At 47.4% G+C, this 20,770-nt stretch overlaps 1 protein-coding gene across 19 annotated transcripts in view; it reads left to right on the top strand.

Annotated features, from left to right (window-relative positions):
• LOC120900652 (talin-2) overlaps positions 1 to 20,770 on the top strand; it is a 64,231-nt gene that overhangs the window by 10,543 nt on the left and 32,918 nt on the right. For 8 of the 19 annotated variants that reach the window (XM_040307963.1, XM_040308078.1, XM_040308070.1 and 5 more), the window contains exons 2-3: positions 744 to 1,173; positions 13,247 to 13,704. The gene's annotated coding sequence lies outside the window, so the exon portion shown is untranslated. Of the gene's footprint in view, positions 1 to 743; positions 1,174 to 3,629; positions 3,740 to 13,246; positions 13,705 to 15,670; positions 16,768 to 19,419; positions 20,312 to 20,770 lie in introns of those variants that run through there. The other 11 variants (XM_040307988.1, XM_040307974.1, XM_040307981.1 and 8 more) reach the window with 6 other exon arrangements.

Raw genomic sequence — 20,770 nt, 5'->3', positions numbered from 1 at the left:
CTTACTTTGTTCAAATGTAATAGTGTGCAGTTGTATGAATCTTCTTCTTTTGTTTGTGCGTGCAAAAAACACATAATTAGAAACGGTATTTGAATGTGTGGTGCATTACCTTCAAGCAGAATTGGCATACAATGTCCTTCTAGAAGCAAAAAAGTGCTCTTATTGTTGGATGGTTGGAAGGCAACGAGTGCACCAGATTGCTCCGAACGAAACGTGGCATCCTTGAAAGTGGGAACAAAAGTGAGAAGAGAAAAAAACAGCGGGTTGAACCTGTTATTGGAGGATAAAGCGAATGAATGTATTTCTGTGTGTGCGTGTTTATTTTGGAGTGTAAAATATTGTAGTTTAAAGTTATCGTTGTTTCTTGTCGATCCTTTTTTTCTGATCATTTAATCAGCAAAGCGTAAGGGAAGCCAACGTTAGACCTCCCAGATCCTCCCAGGGTGGATCTTTCGCGTGTTCTGTTTCATCCCATTTTCGCTGACGTCATATTAATTTCGTAAATGATCCGCGCTTAATTCAATTACCAACCAAGTGTTCAGTTCCCGCTTATGTTCATCCTGTAGCTTAGAAGATGATCTGTTCAAAAATACTTCGTTTTGTTTTAGTGCCTTTAATAAGCGGTGAATAAGTTGTGCGTTTGCGATCTGAGTGTGGAAGATTGAATACGTCCGGTGGCGTGTGGCCAAATGTTTCTAAGGCTAAAAATCAACTACCGATTTCATTCCCTTTTTTTTTCTTAGAAGCAGTTCTGCAATCCCCAACGAACGTGTCAGTCCCAGTGTTCGGGCGGGGGCCCACCTATTGGTAAACATCAAGTGTGTGGCAACATCGGATCTCTCGCTACTAGTGTATTTATAACATAAAAATATTATCCCCCCCGTGTGTATGTGCCAAGCACGGTGTGTGTGTGCGTTTTTTGAAACATAATTTCGCGCCCACAACATCGCCCCCAAATCGCCAGCGAAGTTCTACTCCTACTTATCAAATTGTGTGTCGCGGTGGTGGTGGTGGTTTCACAGTTTGTGCTGGTAGTAATAGTAGTAGTAGTAGTAGACGCAGCAGCTCGAACTGATCGAAATAACCTCGAAAGATCGCGCAGAGCACCGGTAAACGACGAGGGGCGCGCGGTAACTCCCACTCGAAGAGCAAGGCACCAGCAGCAGCATCCTTGTAAGTAGTGTGCTCCTTTCGACCTCCTCCTCCACTGTGCGGCTAGGTTAGCGGCACGTTGCTCTCTCTCTCACGCTCTTCCTTGCTCCCTTATCCATTGGCGTTTTGGCGTGGCGCCCCCGCAAACAGTTTCTGTCAGTTTTGCCACTTTTAAGATCGGACTGATGAAGGACCGGGGACGATTCGATACGATCGCGCGTGTGGAGAGCAGGCGCTAGGGCAGAGTTTGCATGGGTGTTGATTGTAGCAGCGGTACCGTGCCCTCTCCTTTACGTGGAGGAGTGCGCTGAGCAGTGGGTTAATTGGATTGTGTGGAGGTTGTGTGAACGGTGAAGGTTACGGTGAGTGCACAACATCTCTCACGTCTCTCTGTGCGGTACAGCTGCTACTGGATGTGCTGTTGCGATAGTCTTCAACTGAGTCGGTAGACACGAATTGCCCGAGGTAGCTCTCAGAAGATCAAAATTGATCCCTCGTCTGAAACAGGAGCTGAAAAGCACGTGACTTCCGATCCGATCGATCTTCCCAAACCAAACCATGGTGCACAGTGGTGAAAGATTTATCTTTAGCCGTGACGTCAAGGATGATCATCTGGCAAATCAGCAAGAGGCCCTCGAAATGTCTTGCTTCTCAGAACTTGAAGTGAATCACGAACGTAAACCCGCATGAGTAATAAGGTCTTTGGCGCTCACCATTTTCGGTTCACCACGGCTGCCCTGTGCAATTGCGCTGCTGCTTTGCTGCTGCCACGTCACGCTCTTCTAGAGAAACGTTGCTAGTTTGCTCGCGTGATTTCTCGCGTGGTGGTGGTGATCATAACGAAGGCCCTTGATGGTCTCTCGTCGCATCCGGCTAACCAGTTTCGTACTTCAACAGAGTGTCCCCATCCCCGATCTCGTTCGTTCGCGATCATTTCGCGATCGAAGGTGTATGGTTTTGTTTTGTTTTCCTACTCTCTTTCAACTCTCCAAGCTTATTTTTATGTCACTTATGTCCGGCCCCGGCAGTGGGGAGCATAAAAAACCGTCGTCCCCGTGTTGTGTCCTTCGCTTTCGCCATATTACATCAACGGGAAGATTGTATCTCTCGGGGGGTTTGCTTTTTTTTATCGTCGTTTTCATTAAGCAGCGCATTTCGTTGTTGCACGAGAGTGTGTTGTTTGCGAAACCAAACCTACCACTACCTCTTGGGGGAGGGTTTTCGAGAATGCTCCGATGTAGTCCCTGTGTAGCTGTCAACTTTCTTTAATAAGGGAACGTGGAAATTAAAGAGAATTTATATTCGGCTCATGCAAAGCACACATACAGCTAGCACACCAGGTTTAGGGGCAAACCGGAATCGCGAGCTAACTTGTTTTTCTGTCTTCTGTCCGCACACAAAACAGCGGAATAAGTTTCAACATCATCATTCTGCTTTTTCGGTGGTATTTCAGTATCAGAAAAATCACAGTTTTGTGTTTTTTAAGAAATCGTTGCTCACACATGCTGGATAAGTTTTTTTTTCGGGGCGCGCAACTGTGCAGCTCTCCGTTTCTGTGCTAAAAATAGAGGTTTCGATCGTGTTCGAACACAACCACCAAACCGACGAGTGTTGTGCGGTCACTTCATATCGCAAGCCTAGCCGTTCTCTCTCTCTGCGGTGTTTTGTTGCGATATTGGCCACATCTGGTCGGATCCGGTGAGTTACTGAGGAAGAATCCCGTGATATTGTGCTTGAAAAAGTACGATCTGTGTTGTGAAACAAATGGTCAGAAATTTAGAAGGATGTGGATTGCATCATTGTATCGAACTTTGTACCGGCATTGGCATTACCACCCTCAGGGACTTTTTCATCGATCATCATCTTTGGGTGTAACGAATGACTTCAAACAGACGATGATAATGATGCCGTCTATCACTATATGCATCTTGACTTGAGATCTGCTGACGAAGTCTAAATCTAAGGAGGAGGATTTGTTGTCATATATCCATCACGTTATGGGTTGTTTCGTGCTTGTCGCGATCAAAGACTGTTGTTTTTAATGCATTTTCTGGTAACAGACACACGTGTGTAAAGCACGACACGGTATCGGTATCGTTTTATATTTAGAACTACGACTTCTCCTTGTGTAGACATCTGTAATGTCTTGATGTGTGTTCATCCGTGATGCATTGCGATGTGCATCTTCAGGAGAGAGTTAATGTGCTGACGATGGATTTATTTAAGTGATCATGTTTTGAGTAGACACACTGCAAACGCGCTACAGTGTGGTTAAAGCATTTCTACCGAAAGACAGGGCGTAGACAACTTCACTGTTTTGTTTATCTCAGATATCAGGTTTATCTTGCTGTCGTCGACTCTTATCGCGCACAGTCCAATGCTACTCCAACCGCCTGCTAAGGTGGAGACCGGTTTATCAGCATAACAGGTTGCTCACCTGTGCTTATCTCTCAACGGTCGAGCACAAACGTCGAGATGGAGACCTCACCCCAGCACGAACGGAACGTTAGTTTCGCCTTTGCGGTCGCGTCAAATATCAGCAACGAGTTGTTGATGCATCGTTCCTCCGCTTTGTCGCCCGTTGCTTGTGAGTATATATAAGCTCGTGTATCACTTACTCAGCAGATTGGCCATCAGAACCGAACCTAATGGCGTTGTGTGGCGGTGGTGTGGTAATGGTGGTAGGGCAATTAGCTTTCATTGTCATGCGAGCGCACGCGAGATCGACGCGTCCGACGCGGGCGGGTGACTCTAAGGGCAACACAGAACACAAACGCTGTGGCGAGATCTAACAACCACGCCAAACGAATGTCTTTCCCGCACGTCTCGCGAAGCGTTCCGACTCCGAATTCACTTGACCAACAGACAACAACAGATCGGATGTATATTACCTCATCGCGCGATCTTCCTGGGGCAAAGTCACACTTTGCCGGAGAGATCTCGCGCTAACTTCTATGCGTCCGCGTCGCTTCGCTAATTGGTAAGGTTAATTTAGCGCTCACAGTGTGGCATCAGCAGTGTCAGCCTCCGATGATCATGACGTCATGTTGGGTTGTTGTGGACGCTCCTTCGGGTGTTGTCCTTGTCGCGGAGCGAGTTTTAGTACTGAGGTTTTGGTTGTCGTTTTTTGCTGCTGCTTTGTTTGCTGCAGGAAACGGCACCAATACACCAGCCCGGCAATGTTGTCCAAAAATGGGACCCAATCTGACTTGAGAAACCTTCTGCGTGAGAGTGTGTGTTGTGTATGTTGTTCGTACTTCCGCTCCAACGCTACGTTTATTGGTATTCAATCATACACACTTATTCGTTTATTCACGGACACCATTTATGGTGTCACCCTCCCGCGTGTTCTCCTCTTTTGGGGGGTTTTATATGTGTTTGTGTTTGTGTGTATGTGTGGAATAGCTAAAATAATCTCCAAGCATTTGCTGTGGCTGTTGCTGCTGCTGCTGCTGGATCTTCTGTGGATGGGGACGCAAATAAGGAGGCCCCAGCCAGCGTGCCAGCGTGTTGTCTTGATTGCCTTGCGCTGCATTCTAATATGGGGAGTGTGTGTGTGTGGGTACGGGAGAGCGATCTGTTAGAATAATAAACATAACCTAAATTTATCTCGGTAACGTCAGCCGAACGAACGGACGGACAATGGCAACCGTGACGCTGATTGGAAAACAGCAGCAACAGCAGCAGAAGCAAGAGTAGAGCACGAAAAAGGCAACCGCAAAATGCTTGATCATTTGCATCGAATGTCGATTCCTCCAGTCCATTGCCATTGTGTTTGCGTCTCTTCACGGCTCTGAGTACGTCTTACGCGATCTTGCCAAACCAAATCGGGAAAGGTGTAAACATATAAGCGCGCGCCTCTTTCCCTTCTCGTGTTCTGACCGTATTCTTATCCATTGTAGCGTGAAAAGGGTGTAGTCTCGTGGGTTTTTGGTAGCGAATGCTTGCAGAATATGGCACCCGTCGAAAGATGATTTAGCTTTGGTTTATTTGAGCGGGTAAATGGTAAAGTAAACACACCAGAGTGCGTGAATTAAATTATGAGCTGCCGCGTGAATCAGAGCAAAATTAGTTAGTGGCCAAGAAAAGAGGACATCGAGTCGATAACTTAGCACCTACCCCCCCCCGATGGAGCTTAAGTCTAAGCCTAAGAAATGTCAAGTGAATATTTTACGATCAGTCTGGCGCCACCAGGTCCCAACTCCCCCGATTCCTCCAGTGTTGTCCACTGTGTGTGTCTGTGTTGGAACAGCCGTACCGGTGGATCGCAGTAATGTTGTCTATAAAAGGCAGCCAGTAGTACCCCGCGATGGTCAGAATCGGCTGAGAAGGTTCGTTATTAAAACACTTACACCGAGCGACCGGGAGAGTCCATCGAGAGTCGGCCATGCATGCACACGAAGCGCACAAATCGATTGAGCTAAATGGGGCCAGTCTCAATTGGCGTTGGTGCAACGGCAGTGCATCTAAGAGCTTGGTAGTAGCACCCCAATGATACTGATTTGTCCAAGTAGTCATCACACACACATACTCACGACACTGGTCGTGAATACTTAATTTATGATTGTTTGCACACGCGGCTTGATAGGTGCTGAATGGACTTTGGCTCTTTGGAGAGGGAAAACCACGTTTTCTGTGGGGGATTGCGCAAGCTCTACGCAGCGGAAGAAGAGGTTCCTTCGGGTGGGAGTGTATTTTTGTAAATTTTCCCCCGGATGTGTGTGTGTGTGTGTTTAAGTTTTTCTCGTTTTTCCCGCGTTCGTAGCTCGTTCACTCAGTTTGTGCTTGCGTTTTGCAGAGTCAGCGGGGCACGCGCACAGGTTTCGAATTCTTGTAGCGGCTTGTACACCCCAAGGGTGCTGGTGGGATTTGTGACCCACCCCGGTGCAGCGTATGCATTTTTGTTGCCGTTTGTTTACAGAGCAGAGTCCAATGAGCTCTGATGTTGGGAGGGGAGGGGGGGGGTAAGGAGTGTGCGTATGTGCTGGGCGCGGGCGCATTTTGTTGTTTGCCATGAGTGTCTTCAGGCTCTGCTGAGGTGTGTAAGAGAGGTGTTGTTGATACATTCGTCTGTTTGCTTCGTCATGTGGTTTGTTTGGTTTTTTGTTGAAAGTTCTCTATCTACATTCCTTTAGCGTATGGAACGTGAAGTCGATGAAGTTGTATCGCACGATTGGGAGTGGTTGGTGATCTTGGCTTTGCAGCAAAATACCTTCAACGCACGATCTTGTTTGACTTTTTATTATCGCTGGAATACTCTACCAGAGAGCGAGAGAGAGAGAGACGGAGAGAGGGCCTTCAGAGCGAATACCCAGAGTTACCAACCTCTGATAAGACCTTCACAGCACATTGTGGCTACCTTCTGAAGAACTCCCGCTTAACTTGATTAGTGTGTGCCGGCATTAAACTGCCGCTCGCGGATCGTTTACCGTCGTTCAAGCATCTAAGGGTCGTCCACCATCAATCTTAACTTGTGTACGGACACTGACACTGAAGTGGTGGTGTGTTGCGCTTGCGACGAAGAATTAGATCCACCGGCTTATAGTGACGGACAACCATTTCAACCTGGCGGCGATGCGTTGAATATGCGACCCTGGACGACGCCACCTCTCTGCTTCCTTTCCCGGTGCGGCTCTTTCGGTGGGTTTTGCTGGCAGGACGTAAACGGATGGCGCAATGTTTGTGCTGACTGTGCATACTAAAAATAAGCATCGTGCGCACACCTAGCCTGCGCGCCAAACACACTCGTAGCTTGGAGTCGCGGATATAAATTTTGCACCGCATTAGCAAACACTCTCCTCCCCGTTTCCCGGGTTTGGGTTGGTTGTTGATGGGGAGGACGATTCTTCGTGCGCCTATCTTCATGGCTGCGTGCAAAATCGACAGCTGAAGTTGACGATTAAGGGGAAAATGATGCCACCACCAACACAGCCGGAACCAACATCTTGATCTTTCCTGCACTTCAGATAGGCGCAGCAGTGAAATCTCAAGACAGGAAGGAAGCATGTTTTGGTGCAAATGATTGGTGTGTGATTTATGCCTTGAAGTTGGCAGTTGACATAAGGAAAAGCAAGACGTAAATCATAGCACACTTTATGTGACGTAAATCAGTGCGATTGTGAAACAAGTGCTACCTCTCTACCTGTGTGACATTCGTTGGAAGGGGGAAAAAACGCTCAATTAATGACGGGGTTTTAAACTCTCACAGTCTGTTGTAATCATAAAATAACGTTTATGATGCTTTGTATAGAGTCTCCACGCGGAGTGACTGTTAATATGTGCACCATATGTGCGACCAGTGGGCAATCTATCAGCGTCGGATGGTGTGTGCGAGTTCAAATCTTCTCATTTCTAACCAAACAGATCGTAATTTTTCGGCTTATGTCAAATTTGGATTTGAATTTCTTCCCCCAAAGCGATCCCCAGAGCTTGTATTACATTTCTCTTTGCGAGTGGTCCCCCACGAAACAGATTATGACCAAATCGCACACGAACGTGCATGTTAATCCTACGCGCACACTCCGGCTGTGTGTGCTTTAGAGGAGACTTTTTTTGTCTACGCACCATTGCTAGCGCTAACGAATAACGATCGTTTTGCAATGTCTTTGCTGGTTCCACGCGACCTAAACGCATTCACACCGATGGGTAGGCGGATGGGTTTTATCTACCAACCCCATACGGAGACAGATTGGTTATGTTTCCGTTCCGTTGTCACATTGTAAGTAGCGGCCGAGGCACGGTGCATGTTTGGAAACAGGAGACACACTGTTGGTAGGAGGATGAAGTATCACTTCATTTCAATCTCGTCTCCGATAGACACCGTGTAGAGAGGAAGGGATGTTTGGGTATTGGTCGCGCGCGTGTGGATCGCATTGCATGCATCCCCTCGATCGATCGGATCGGATGTGATCAATGCAGTGCTGTGATCAATCGCCCTTACAAAAGGTGTTGCTCAGTGTGTTCCTGTTTGAATATGCCAACGCCTCCGTGATACGATTGGGCGAAACTGAACATGTAAAGATAGGAAAGAAAGTAAAAGCAACAATGTGTAGGTGGTTTGATGAGCGTGTCGTCTTCAAGCACGGCAGGACGTCAGACAGCTAGCTCGGGTCGTAATTTACGATCAAAAGTGAAACAAAACAACATTCAAACCACCTACCAAAAACACGAACCGATGTTACCGATATCGATGTTACCGCTTTTCAATATTCATGGGGCGCCTCACAGACAGCGAGAGAGAAGTGATCGAGATCGTAAGAAAAAGCTATTTGGGTTTTGTTTGAAGATTGAATCGCCTCACCTTTATCTGTCGGGAGATGCAGAGCAAACAAATTATGCATATTATCGATCGACAGTCGTGCGTGGAGCTGCATTGTGACGCGATCTAGAGTAAACAGAACCAACCAACGGTTTCTGACACAAATAAAACCTTCTCCTACTCGAACGCGCGCAACCGCTTGAATATGAATGATTTGGCAATCGTGTAAAGGGTGTGGTGCCCTTTTGAAGTGTGTTCCACTTAGCTGATATGTCTGTGTGTGTGCAACTGACAGATGAATCACTTCGTCGAGGCGTCTCGAAGACGCCGCCGACGCTGCGATGAACAACACAGTGTGCTGTGTCGCGATCGACAGTAAGTTGTGCCAAAAGAGATGTCGCCCTAATTGCCCCAGTGGTGAGGAGATCCTCATATTGACGTAGTGTTGAGCAAAAGATGAGTTGCCAAGAAGCAATGAGAAAAAATAGGGAAAACCGAGACGACCAAAAAAGCGCGAGGAAGTGTGGCACAGCTTCACCTTTGAGTTCACATTAAGGCGATCCTCGCGCGGTTGTAGCAGTAGAACAGCGTTAAAGTCCTCGTCACCGAGGATGACGAATCCTTTATCGAGAAAGCTGTTTGTTTGTGCACAGACGATGGCCCGAGGGCATGTCTTAAAATTATCCTCGAGGAGCTCGAGACGACAGCCAAACGCTTTGCTCGCTCCCAGACGGTGAGTTTAGTCATCATCGTCGCCATCCAAGTAATGAGACACGACACGTTGGTACGTTGTTGGTGGGGGGGTTCGCTGGCTACCAGAGCGCGGGGCGGCACGTACGCAGGAAGGCTCGATGTGTCGATGCCAATTTTAAGTGTTGGATCGCTTTGTTGTTATTATTTAATGACCCACATCGTAAAGTTTCCACCCCCAGCCGCACTGTGATAAGTGTGATGGAATTCCCTCACGTACGTATGGGGGGCGACTGTACGGCGTTGGCATTATTGACTCTTTGTTTTCAGTTCCGTTTCGTTACGATAGGAGTTAAGACGTTAAAAGACAAAAAACATGGAGGTTGGAGGTACAGTTCCGCTCTTTTTGTTGATTAAAAACGATGTACAAACATAGTGATTTGTATGAGACCCTGTGGCTGCAGCAATTGTGAAGTTGTCTGCATGTTGGTTGAATTATATTTGTCATTGATTTATTACCATCTCCAGGCCATCACTTTCAAATAGAGCCGTTACAGTTTCTTCTTGGCATGGCTTTCATTAGAGGCACGCACATGTTTGGCTTCTCAACGAAGATGTATTCATTCGCGGGTAAAAGTAATTTGTTAAGCTGAAGGGTAAGCAGGATCTGATAAAATCAGTCCGCAAGTGAGAGAAAGATGGGGTCGAAACCACCATCCGCAGCATCGAGTACACAGGCACCACCGGAACAACGAAACGATTGAAACGAGGTGAGCAGAAAGATTGGTGGAAAGCAAGCGAAAAAAAGGTTGTTGTTTCTTATTTTTTTGCAAACACACATATTTGGAATGCAGTTCGATGCATCTGTCTTGTATACCACAGGAAGAACACTTAACACCATTTCACGCTGGGGCGTGTACGAACAAATCCTCAACCCTGGGGGTCAGAAATGTGCCACCAGTGTTGTGTCTTTATTTTGCATTCCCTAAGCGCTCAGGAACAGTTTTTTCGTTTCTTTACCCTTTGAGAATTTCCTCCCGAAGTTCAATCGTTGTTGAAATATTTTTAAATTCCACCTCCAAGAGAGGAAATTGCATGCGATGCAAACGAGGCGCGAACGGAGGCACTTTCACACCCGCTGCCCTGCCCTGCCCGGGCATCAGGCGCATTAAAACGTCAAACACTTTGAATAGATTTTCCGCAACTGCATTAGTTGCAGTTCGTGTGAAAATTATGTGTTTATTGGTTGCCATGCTCTGTGTGTGTTGTGGAGAGTGTACACTCTTTCGCCTGGACATAAAACCTTCCCCGTCATGATGTGGAGGCGTTGCTGCTGCTGCTGCTGCTGCCGCTCGGCATGTTTTAGTCATTTTCACTTACAATGTCGCAATGTGTCGGTTATTTAGGTTAATATGTTTTCCACAACAGTTGTGCGCGGCCTCGAGTGTGTGTATGTGTGTGATTGATGCGCTGCGTTGGAAAATGCAACATAATTGACTGTAGTTGTTATAGCACTGGTGGTTTAAAAATACACTCCGCAAACTGATTCACAATTCAAGGAAATTGTGTATCTTTGCGCATCCGCGTATCTCTGATCGATGCATCACCAGAGGAGAGTCACTGTGCTCTGGGGTAGGGGTTTCAATATTTGTGCGATTGTAAACATAGAGTTAATTTTATTTGCAAATCCATAAATAAACAGGAAGTGTTATTGCCCAAGCGGGGCGAGTGCGTGATTCAACACCAAAACGTCTGGAGGGAGTTCTCAAGTTAATCGTTTTCTGTTTACTGTATTTTTCACCCTTTTATGATTTATTTACCGATTTATTCATACAATGTACTCTTCAAGAGATTCGATGTTGTGATATAATATGCTCTCTGATAACTCTGAGCACGCAATAACGACTTAAAGCTGTATTTAAAGAACTCTGCCCTGTTTGCGGACAGTGAGTACAGCTGCAACCTATTACTTTGGATGGTGCTGCTCGGGTGATCGCTAATCGGGGGTATGGTAAAAGCAGATGATGTTTGATCTTTCCCGCCTTTGCTGAAAGCTAGCGGGGTTTAAAGGAGTGTCACAATTTACACCACGTTTGTTGCCCATCAGCAGCGAATCGTTTTCACGTGTCCGGTCGCGCATTGACTTTGTAAGAATTGCGCAAATTGTCGCGAATTCTTCATCGCCACTCGTCGTAAACAATTGATTATCAGAGGCAAGGGAAGAAATCCCTTTCCCTAACAGTGTGAGTTTAGTGGAGAGTGATGTTCGGTCCCTCTTCGAAATGGATATTTGGGAAACAATTCATATTTTCATCCCATGTACTGTGTACCGTAGTAGACGATAGTACGAAGGGGCGAGCACATAATTCATTTATCACGTTGCGATAGACGCATTTAGCGAGACCCGTTCGATCGACCCTTTTCGCGTTCGCATTCCTTCGCTACTTTTCCAAACTGGGAGGTAAGTGTGTGTGTGTAAAGCCAATAAATAGTGCCTTGTGCGCCAGACAACAGAGGCTTCCACTGTGAAAGAGAGTAATAATGCGTGTACAGAAAAGGTTTACATGCTCTAGCATTCAGCTGGAAGAAGCTGTTCAGAACTTAGACTGTGTAGGCGTGTATTTTTTTAAATGTACTTCGATGCGATGTCTAAAACTGGGCCCCTTGGTTGTGCTGAAATTACCGTGAATCTACTTACCGGGGGCTGGTGGTTCCTCACGCCCGTAACGTGCCATAATCGGAGCTCCATCGACGCGTTGATGAAAGAATGCTCGCGGCCAGAAGGGGTAAACGATGCTGTTGCCATCATCCAAGTCGACCACCAAACCTCCAAACAGGAGAGGGACAGGACACTCGGGTATCGAGACCACGCCAAAGGAAGGAAGCATTTTTCGTGGAGCAAAACGGAAACACAGCATCTCCCTCCGTGAAGGTAGCGGAAGTTGTTGACGATGCGATGCGGATAGGATGGTGGTAGCCGCTGTGGAGATTTTCCCATCCAGAGTATCATCAGCCCTTGCATCCGTTGGAACCCAAGCGTTGTGTCTGCTGCTTGGCGTGGAAAACAAGCTCCTCGATGGGCGCAAAGCCGAGGGATAATGCCCATCTTCCGTGGGTTGGAACGAAACGAGAGAGAAAAAAACTCACACACAGCACCGTTCGCATACCCCCGCCAGAGAGGAGTGTACCTTTTCGTGTCCTCATCCTTCTCCAGCAGCCCTATCTTCTCCCCATCTGTGATGGAGCTGGTGTAGCTGCGCGCGTGTGTGTGTGTGAGAGTGTGGGAAGAAGGAAAATAGGGAGAATCCTTGGCGCCCGCCAGTCGGACGCCAGGACGATTTTTGTCGATCTCCCGGCACGCGCTGTATGGCGGAGTTTATGGAGCTCTCTGCTCTGTATGTACAGCAGCCTGCCCGCCTGTCTGCCACCCTATTCCCTTGCTTGCTGCATTATGTGCTGCTCCCTTTTAACTCCGACAGCCTGAGTTCTACCCCCCCCCCTCACCATCCCTGTTCAATTGCTTCTCTTTTATTTCTTGGAGAGCTTTCGGAGAATCCGTTGGTGTAAAGTATATCCATTTGAAGTCGTCCTTGCGACGAGATGGCACGCTTTGTCGCTGGGGCGGGCGAGGCGGCGGTTTTTTGCGCTCATCTTATGTCCCGTTTTGTTGCCATCCTCTGCATGCGTGGCGTTGCGTTCGGGAGGATGGGAGCACGAGCTTTTCCTCTGCAGAACGATTTTCACAGCTTCACAACAGGAGCAAAGCACGGAAGCAGCAGCAGCAGCAGCAGCAGCAGGAGTATGAGGTCAAAAAGTTTGCCACTTGGTTGCTTCTGTTCTCTTTCATCTTGCTCTGCTGGCAAGACTACCGACGAGGGGAACTGATTTTTTATGTACCACAGCGTGGTTTCGATTGAGCGTGGCGTGTGACACCTTATTCTTAGAATTGTATTGTAATTTAATGAGGTAAAGCAGTGCGCTGTGGTTACGCCAGTGTTTGATCGCTATTGGGCGACGGTAAAGGTGGTGTAATAGTTCCCTGAAACACCTCCCCACCCAACGCCGTTCTTCGAACTTGATGCTTGACGATCAATTGAACACTTTAAGACTAATATCTACTCGTTTTCTTCTCTCTTCTCTTTGCAGAGTAACAACATCCAGTCGAACGAAACAGTCCCGAGCGGAAAACAGTCCCCTCTAATCAACATCTAAAGTCAAACAGCTGCCTCTTATCAGTCAAACGCGTTTCTTTCAGTCCCCACAAACGACTACTTACTACTAACGACCGATAAGCAATAATTAGTCAGTAGCAATCGCTCAAACTCTATCTATCTCTCTCGCTGCAGCGAAACGAAACGACAAAACAGGGCGCGAAAAGAACGAGCGTATATTATTTTAGTGTGTGTGTATAGTTTACGTGTTTTTAGTGCTTCCATATCGAGATCGACAAATAACTCTTACTACTGGTACGCGTTTGCCAACGAAAAACAAAAGAGCCAGCCCCCACATATCATCATAAATCAACCTATGCGCAAAGGATTGTGCACGGGCAAGCAGCAGGCAGACGGCAGAAGTTACGGAGCGATTCTTACGCATTACTAACGGTAAGTGATTTTTTGGAGCTGCAAGATCCATGCGAATTTCTCGGCCATCCTTATCACGGCATCAGTAATTGAGTTGCGATAAATTGCTATTTTTCCTGTGACAGTGTCACGTGTGGCACAAGCTGGGTGAGCTTGGACTTGTGTTGAATAGTTGTTGTTATACTTTTAGGGCCTCAAACGCTTCTCTCTCGGTACACAATGCGTGTCTGCAGTGTAGCTGTTATGTACAATGGTGACAAAAAACGCACCCGATGGGAAGAAGAATTAACCGAGAGTGTAACTAAAGTACAGGCTCCGCGCGGGTAGTAGTAGCTGGCTCACAATTTATCTGGCGCCAATTGGTCGCGCCACTAGTATGGCTGGCTCCCGGAATTTCTTCCCTTCTGTACCGCGGCCCTGGTGGTGGTGGTCGGGATAACATTCCACTGCACAACGACCGCGCGCAGCAGGAGCAGGTTGGAAATCCAACAACGACTACTACCAACGATTTGCTAGTGAGATACGCTTAAAACACGGCGCCTTTGGAACAGGCCAAAGACTTGCTGAAGACTTCAGAAATTGAAGAAATGTGAAAAACTGTTTTCAATCCGCAGTATTCATTCTTGGGTTCATAATTCTCCATGGTCCTGGAGTTCGCCCTCGCGGTGTCATTGACGCCATTAGACACGGGTAAAAGCTTGCCAAGTATGACCCACACGGACGGGGACGGCCTGGTGACTCTGACAGTCAGTCAGGAGAGTTAGTATGTGATTGCAGTTATGATGAAGTGCGTATCAAAACATCTCACTTGATGACCACTCGAGATGACCTTTGACGTTCCAACAACCCTCAGTGGGGGAAGGTGTTCATCCCCGACACCAGCTGCATCCACCGTTACCAGAGCGGTATCAACATAGCGACAGTGAAATAGAAAAGCCCCCCAAAGAAGTGGGGTGGAAAAGCTCTGTGCGCCGAATACACGAATTGCACGTATAGCTGTTTTGGGAGAGATATTTGAGGTTAGTTTCTGCTTAGGAAGCATAGGAGAGCGCACTCTCACACAGTGTGTCACATGCCTCACAGAAACAGCCCCTCCGTAACGATTTATTATCCATTTGATTTTGAATTTCCTTCTTGGATAAAACTTATCCCAAATGTCGGCTTCGGGAAAATCGCGTGAAAATGTATCACCCTAAAAGTGGTATTGAGTGTGTGTGGGTAAGCGTTTTTGGAAGCGTAGGACGACGAAAGTGCTTACGAGGTGCGGTGTGTGTGTGTCCTTATGTAATGGAAGTGTATTACATAGCCACGTGTACGTGGCATTGCTGTAGGGTGCAATGGGTGAAACAGGAACACACAAAAAAAGCTGACAGAACCAACCGTAAGAGGGTGGTTGTGTGTGTGCACGAGGGTACAAACACATACATACACGTAGAATAGTACTGTTCCCCTCGTTTGAAATGGGTTTTTGAGTTCGTCGAAAGGATATGCGCGGGTGCTAGGGTGGTGTACGCTAGTGTACGCTCGATATGATGGTGCGTACACTGGTGAAGCATGCTCATTGCGCCTGTGTAGGAATGGGCCAGATGGGGTGTACTAACACCACCAAACAGCAGACTCTGCCGCCTCACAACGACATCGATCCCTGCAGAGTTGTGGTTGTGTTTGCGCTTGCGTTTGTCTCTTCGTCCTTTCACTCTACCGCTCGTGTCTCTCGCTCTTTCTCTCTCTCTCTGTCAGAGGAAAATTCGATGTTTATGGTGTGCTGTCGGATCTTCCTCTCGCTTTCTCTTTCTCGGCCGAAAGTCGTTTTGCTCGATGTTTCCGTCGGTCCAGAGGGGACTAAGTAAATAACACCGATTCCGAAGCCCGACCAGAGGGAAGCGATTCCTGCTCCTGTGGCAACCGACCTTGCCACGGACGGAGCACAGAACCTTTCGTCGGCAACCGTCGGCGGTGGGCTAACGTCATTCTAAGCTTAGCCGTTGTCAGGATCGGACGGAAGCCGCCGCTGTGTCGGACACCACCGCCGGCCGAACCTGTTCGTTCGCGAAGTCGCGCACGACGAGGACTTGCGGTGCACTGGAGGAGTCGGAGATGGGTGGTGATGGTGGGTAGAGGAAGGTAGTCGCTGTCGCCATCGCTCGCGCGAGACCAGCCGGTCAATGGACGCTGGCAGCAGTTTGTAGTCGTGCTCCGGCCGTGCCGCGGGCAAGTCGTCGCAATCGCACAGGATCCGCTGTGAAAGCTCAGGGGATCATCACCAACCGCCCCGAACAACGGAGATGGCGTTGGTGCCAGGCGCTGTGAACAGTAGTTACCGGCCAGGAAGGAAGAGTTGCAGTGTGAACAGTTGTAGTGTGTAAATCAAGGAACAATGAACGATTGCAGTGTGCAAGTTGTTGTGCAAGTAGACGCGACAGACCGTAGTAGTAGTAGTAGTAGTATACCGTTTTGGAAGCATTTCCGTCCGTTATCTGTTTTCGATTGTTTCTTTTCTTTCTAAACACTGTCCTGTGTTAGTTCTCACAAAGTGCCTCCAGTAGCCGACAGTGCTTTTCCGTACTACCCACACCGTGTATGCCTTTTCAAAAAACACTCGAAAAACACGTTAGAAAGTCACAGTGGCGTGATCGCTCACAGTTTGATATGGTCAAACCACCACGAACCCTGAATGTTAAGTTTTATCGTGTCGTTAAGAGTCGTTTGAAGCGATGAGATCCAGGATCTTCAACGTAGGGTTGAGTTTTCGTTTGCCAAACTCCGATTGTAACTGTTTTGCGGTAATTTCCGTTTGCCACACAAGTGTACTTAAGACTCGGCTCGAAAAGTCGGCAACTTAGTTAGTTTTTTTTTATTGTTGTTGTTGTCCGCGACTTAGTCCGCGACATAGACCCCTCTACGATTACGGCGTTGCGAGAACGCAAGAACTTCTTCGCGCAAACTTTGAACGCGGCGGTGATCGCGGTGAAATTTCTTCGCTACAAAAGTCAACTTTTGGAGTTGTGTGTATGTGTGTGTGTAAGCGAGCGTGTGTGTTTTTGTTTTTTGGCATCCCAAGCCTCCCGTCCAGCTGCTAGAAACGTGAGTGTCTATGGTCTTCCTTTTTTCACCATTCGTTTTGGTTTTTGGAGAATAGTTTTCGCAGCACAAGAGCAAAGAATTGCGCGCGTATTCTGAAGCGAGGCTGTGGAAAACTTTTCTCCAAAGCCCGATCCAAATCCTTATCTTCTTCTTCGTCGTCGTATGTGTTGAAGCGTGTGTTATTGGAGGAGGATCCGTGTGTACTAAGGGGGGAATGGTAAAGCTGTATCCTATTTCATTTGATTGTGGCTCGAGAGCGCAGAAGTTTTCCGTTAATTTGGGGCTGTTCTGAGGTGTTTAGCCGTTTTTGGAGGCAAGGAATATTCTTTTGATAGTTTTATAGCAAGTGTTGGATAAAGCTGGAGCTACACAGAAAGCATAGGATATCAATGCGTTAGACTTTAGGAGAAAAGAAAGCTGTTATGTTACAGATAATTTTAAAGCCTTGGGTTTAGAGTTTGTGTGCCATTTATCAAACTTCCATAGTAATTTACAAAACATTATTCAGGCGAAGCGCAATAGCGACCATAAATGCCCATCCATCAGCAGCAGAGAACCCACCGGGTGTTCTGGTTCTGGTTCTCTTGCGCTCCGATGAAAGTGTCACGTCACGTGGCAGGCGAACTGGAAAGTTGTGTTCGACTTTTCGGCCGACTTCCACCTCTGTGGTGATTTTGAAGTCATCCAAACGCGCTTTTACATACACTAACACCCCCACCCTCAGAGTATGTGTGCCTATCACGAATGTGCGTTTGCTGCTGGAAATAAAGGACGCAGCTCTGGCAACGATGCCAAACGTTCGCGCCTCCTCTCCCAAGCACCGCTGCATAAAATCCAACGAGGCAAAAGTTTTGAATAGATGAAGGGAGAAATCATCTTCACGCCAACATGATCCTTTTCATTCCGTTGCATCCCTTTCCTTTCTCCCATCCTTGCATCTCTCTCTCTGTTTAGGTGCTGGTAGGGTCGGTTTCTCCCTTTTTTGCGACCGTAATTCGATCGCAGAACCCGATCGCGCAGGGTGAAACCACTGTCCATCCACTGTGATTGTGTGGCACTGTGACCGGGACAGGGTGGGTGTGGTTGGGTCAACCTGGCAGGCAGGCAGGCAGGCAGGCAGGAAGACCCTCTTAAAAGGAGGCAACTGTAAGTGGTAAACTTTTCCCTCCGGGTTTTTGACTTTGTGCGGGAAGTTAAACCGGCTGGAAGTCGATTGTTCTCGTGATTGCGGGTTTTGGGGCTTGATGTGAAGGGTGTTTTTGCGTCTGTGTGTGTATTACTTGGGTCGTTTTATCAGACTCACGAGAAAATAGGAAAAAAACGCCTCCTGACCAACTGTCTATGAAATGGTCGCTTTTTTTCGATTGCACATAGCTCTTCGTGCTAGAAAGCGCAAAGCTGTGAAAGGGAAAGGAATACTTTAGCAGAGTGTTTATGATAGTTAGCAAAAAAACCAGAAAATTTGGAAAAAGTCTTCAAAATCTACCAGCCTGAGCCTGTGCCGGAGACTTTAATTACGTTTGCAAAGTTTTGCATCGGAGCAGTGCAGCGAGGAGCCGCTAATGGGTGAATGCATTTGGATGAGTTTCGCTAGATATGTGCGCACACACTTTCGGGGAGCAATGTTGTTCCACCTTTGCCCCAAAAATCAACCACAAAACTGGAGAAACTTTCACAGCTTGAAAGCCCTATTTTTCCCCTTTTTTTCACCAAAATACCACTCATTTACATGATGATTTTTTGGTGCTTTTTTCTACTATTCAATCCAATCCTCTACACCGGAAAATTCCAATTCTGCATGGTGGTGCAACGTGTAGGCGTGTGAGGTGTGTGTTTTTTTTTTGCAGAAAACGATAAAAAATGAGGATAATTCTATAACAAAAAATAAAAGGAAAAACACATTTTTCCCACCAAGCTCTGCTGCGGGATTACAAACGGGAGAGGGGAAGATAGGGGTCAGTTGGATTGTTTCGGGGAAGTTTTTTCGGGGCCCCAAACCCTTCAAACCACATTGAATCACGTGGCGAATGTGGATATACAGTGCAGGAAGAGTAAAAATTGTATGTGAACTGGCAGAAAAAAGGGATAATCAGAAAAAAAATCAGGATGAGAAGGAAAAACCCCTTTCCGTGTGTGTGTGTATTTTCCCGTTTTTTCTTCCATTTTGTGTTGGTATTCCGATCCAATAACGATGCTCGGCTGGGAACATGGCTGGGTTAGGAGTTTTTTTTTCTGCCAGCCTCCAAAACAGCGGCAACTAATTTACGAAATTTAATAAAACTTTCGCACGCCTTTTTTTTGGGGTGGGCAGGAAGGACATTGCTGTGAAAGCAGGTTAAAGAGGAAAGAAGCGGAAGCTAGCACGACGGTGAAAAATATTCTAACAAATGGTTCACATTTAGCCGACATTCATGCAAAATGAAGGAAAGAGTAGTGCCACCATGCGTTTGCTACTTGAAACCGCGCAAGAGGTATTAGGAGGCCAGTAGGTATTTTCCGGTAACACACGCAACAACATACGACGGCGAAGAACGGCTTAAGGCGGTGGTAGGGTCATTCCACTTCCCGATTCAACAAAAAAAGGTGTGCTCCTCTATCGCTCTATGTCTGTTTTCTGTCTTTTTTTCTGCCGCGACAACGAACCTACCTTAGGCACCAGAGAAACGAAGGGAGAGGAAGCCACACAACTATTCGACGCGCACACTTTGTCCCACATCGATTCCGTGACGTCCACCAACAACAACAACAACGAGCCCCAAAAGCTGCAGAGTGCCTTCAATACATTCGTTCCGTTGTTGTTATAGCGCGTTTGTTGATCGCAGGCTGTTAGACAGCTGGCCACCAGGACGGTGGCCTTGTTACAAAAAACCCCCGGAATTCCCGCGAGCAGCCTTTCCGGCCATCCGCAAAAAGGCCCCAATTTAGCACCTACCACCACACAAACGTGCCTTTCGTTACTGAGCCGTTCGTTCTGTTTTGTTTCGGTAACTTCATTTTGTTGTATTTTTTGGAGTGGGGGAGTACTGCGAGGACACATCTTCTCGCAGCTCGCAATTCCCTTCTCTCTATCTCTCTCTCGGCCGCGATCTCCTAACTCTCCTACACGCTCGCGCGCGTCTGTTGCGGTTTTTTGCCTGGACGAGTTGATGCAGAGCAACCAGCGCAATCACAGGCACAGGCACACACTCACTACTCACAACAGTGTGTTTGCTGCCTGCCCACCGTTCAACATCGCAAGTAGGCGCCGCCGTTGCGCCCCGCAGCAGTAGAGCAACAGGACGCGGACAGGCAAGACGTTCCCGGTTTGTGCCTTGGGTATTTTCGAACGCTTCTAAGTTCCTCGCACGGACGACGCCAAAGTCCTCTCACATCCGTGCGCTACCCCTCCGTGTGTGTGTGTATGTGTGTGTGCATTTGACCCGTGTGTCGGTGTGCGTGTGTTAATAGTTATAATAGACATTTTGCTGTAAGAAATTCGTCCGGAGACGGAGAGGGATCTCAGGATGGAGCAACTGGTGCCGACAGACGACGACGTGGACGACTGGTAAGTTGTGTATTTGGAAAGTAGCAGCACCCTGCTTCTATTAGAGGTTCCTGTTTCAGGGGAGAACTTATCCGAGGTGGCTCAAACAGTGCAGATTATGCTCAGCCTGCTACGATTCTCCATTTGGAAAACTACTTCAGTAATCGTCCATAAACAACTGGCAAAGAGTGTGGTGGTTAAGAAGCAGCATCGCACGGTAGTTGTTTCCCTGCGGCTGAGAGAAAACAGCCCGGCAAAACACAATCGATGGTTTAATTTATCATTTCCTACGGCACCACCACGGCTAACCACGAACTCTGATGTTGAGGTTGAAGGATTTTGTAGCTCCAGTGGAGTGCCGTTAGCCACAGCAACAGCAACCATTTGTATTAATTTTTATGTCGCTTCTCAGCCACACAGGAAGTTGCTGAGGTGTAATCCTGATTTGTAGGTGAATAATCGACAAGAATTGGCAAGAAT

This window comes from Anopheles arabiensis, chromosome 2 (genome assembly GCF_016920715.1).
Source record: "Anopheles arabiensis isolate DONGOLA chromosome 2, AaraD3, whole genome shotgun sequence".
Taxonomy (NCBI): domain Eukaryota; kingdom Metazoa; phylum Arthropoda; class Insecta; order Diptera; family Culicidae; genus Anopheles; species Anopheles arabiensis.
This window is presented reverse-complemented; position numbering and strand designations above follow the sequence as displayed.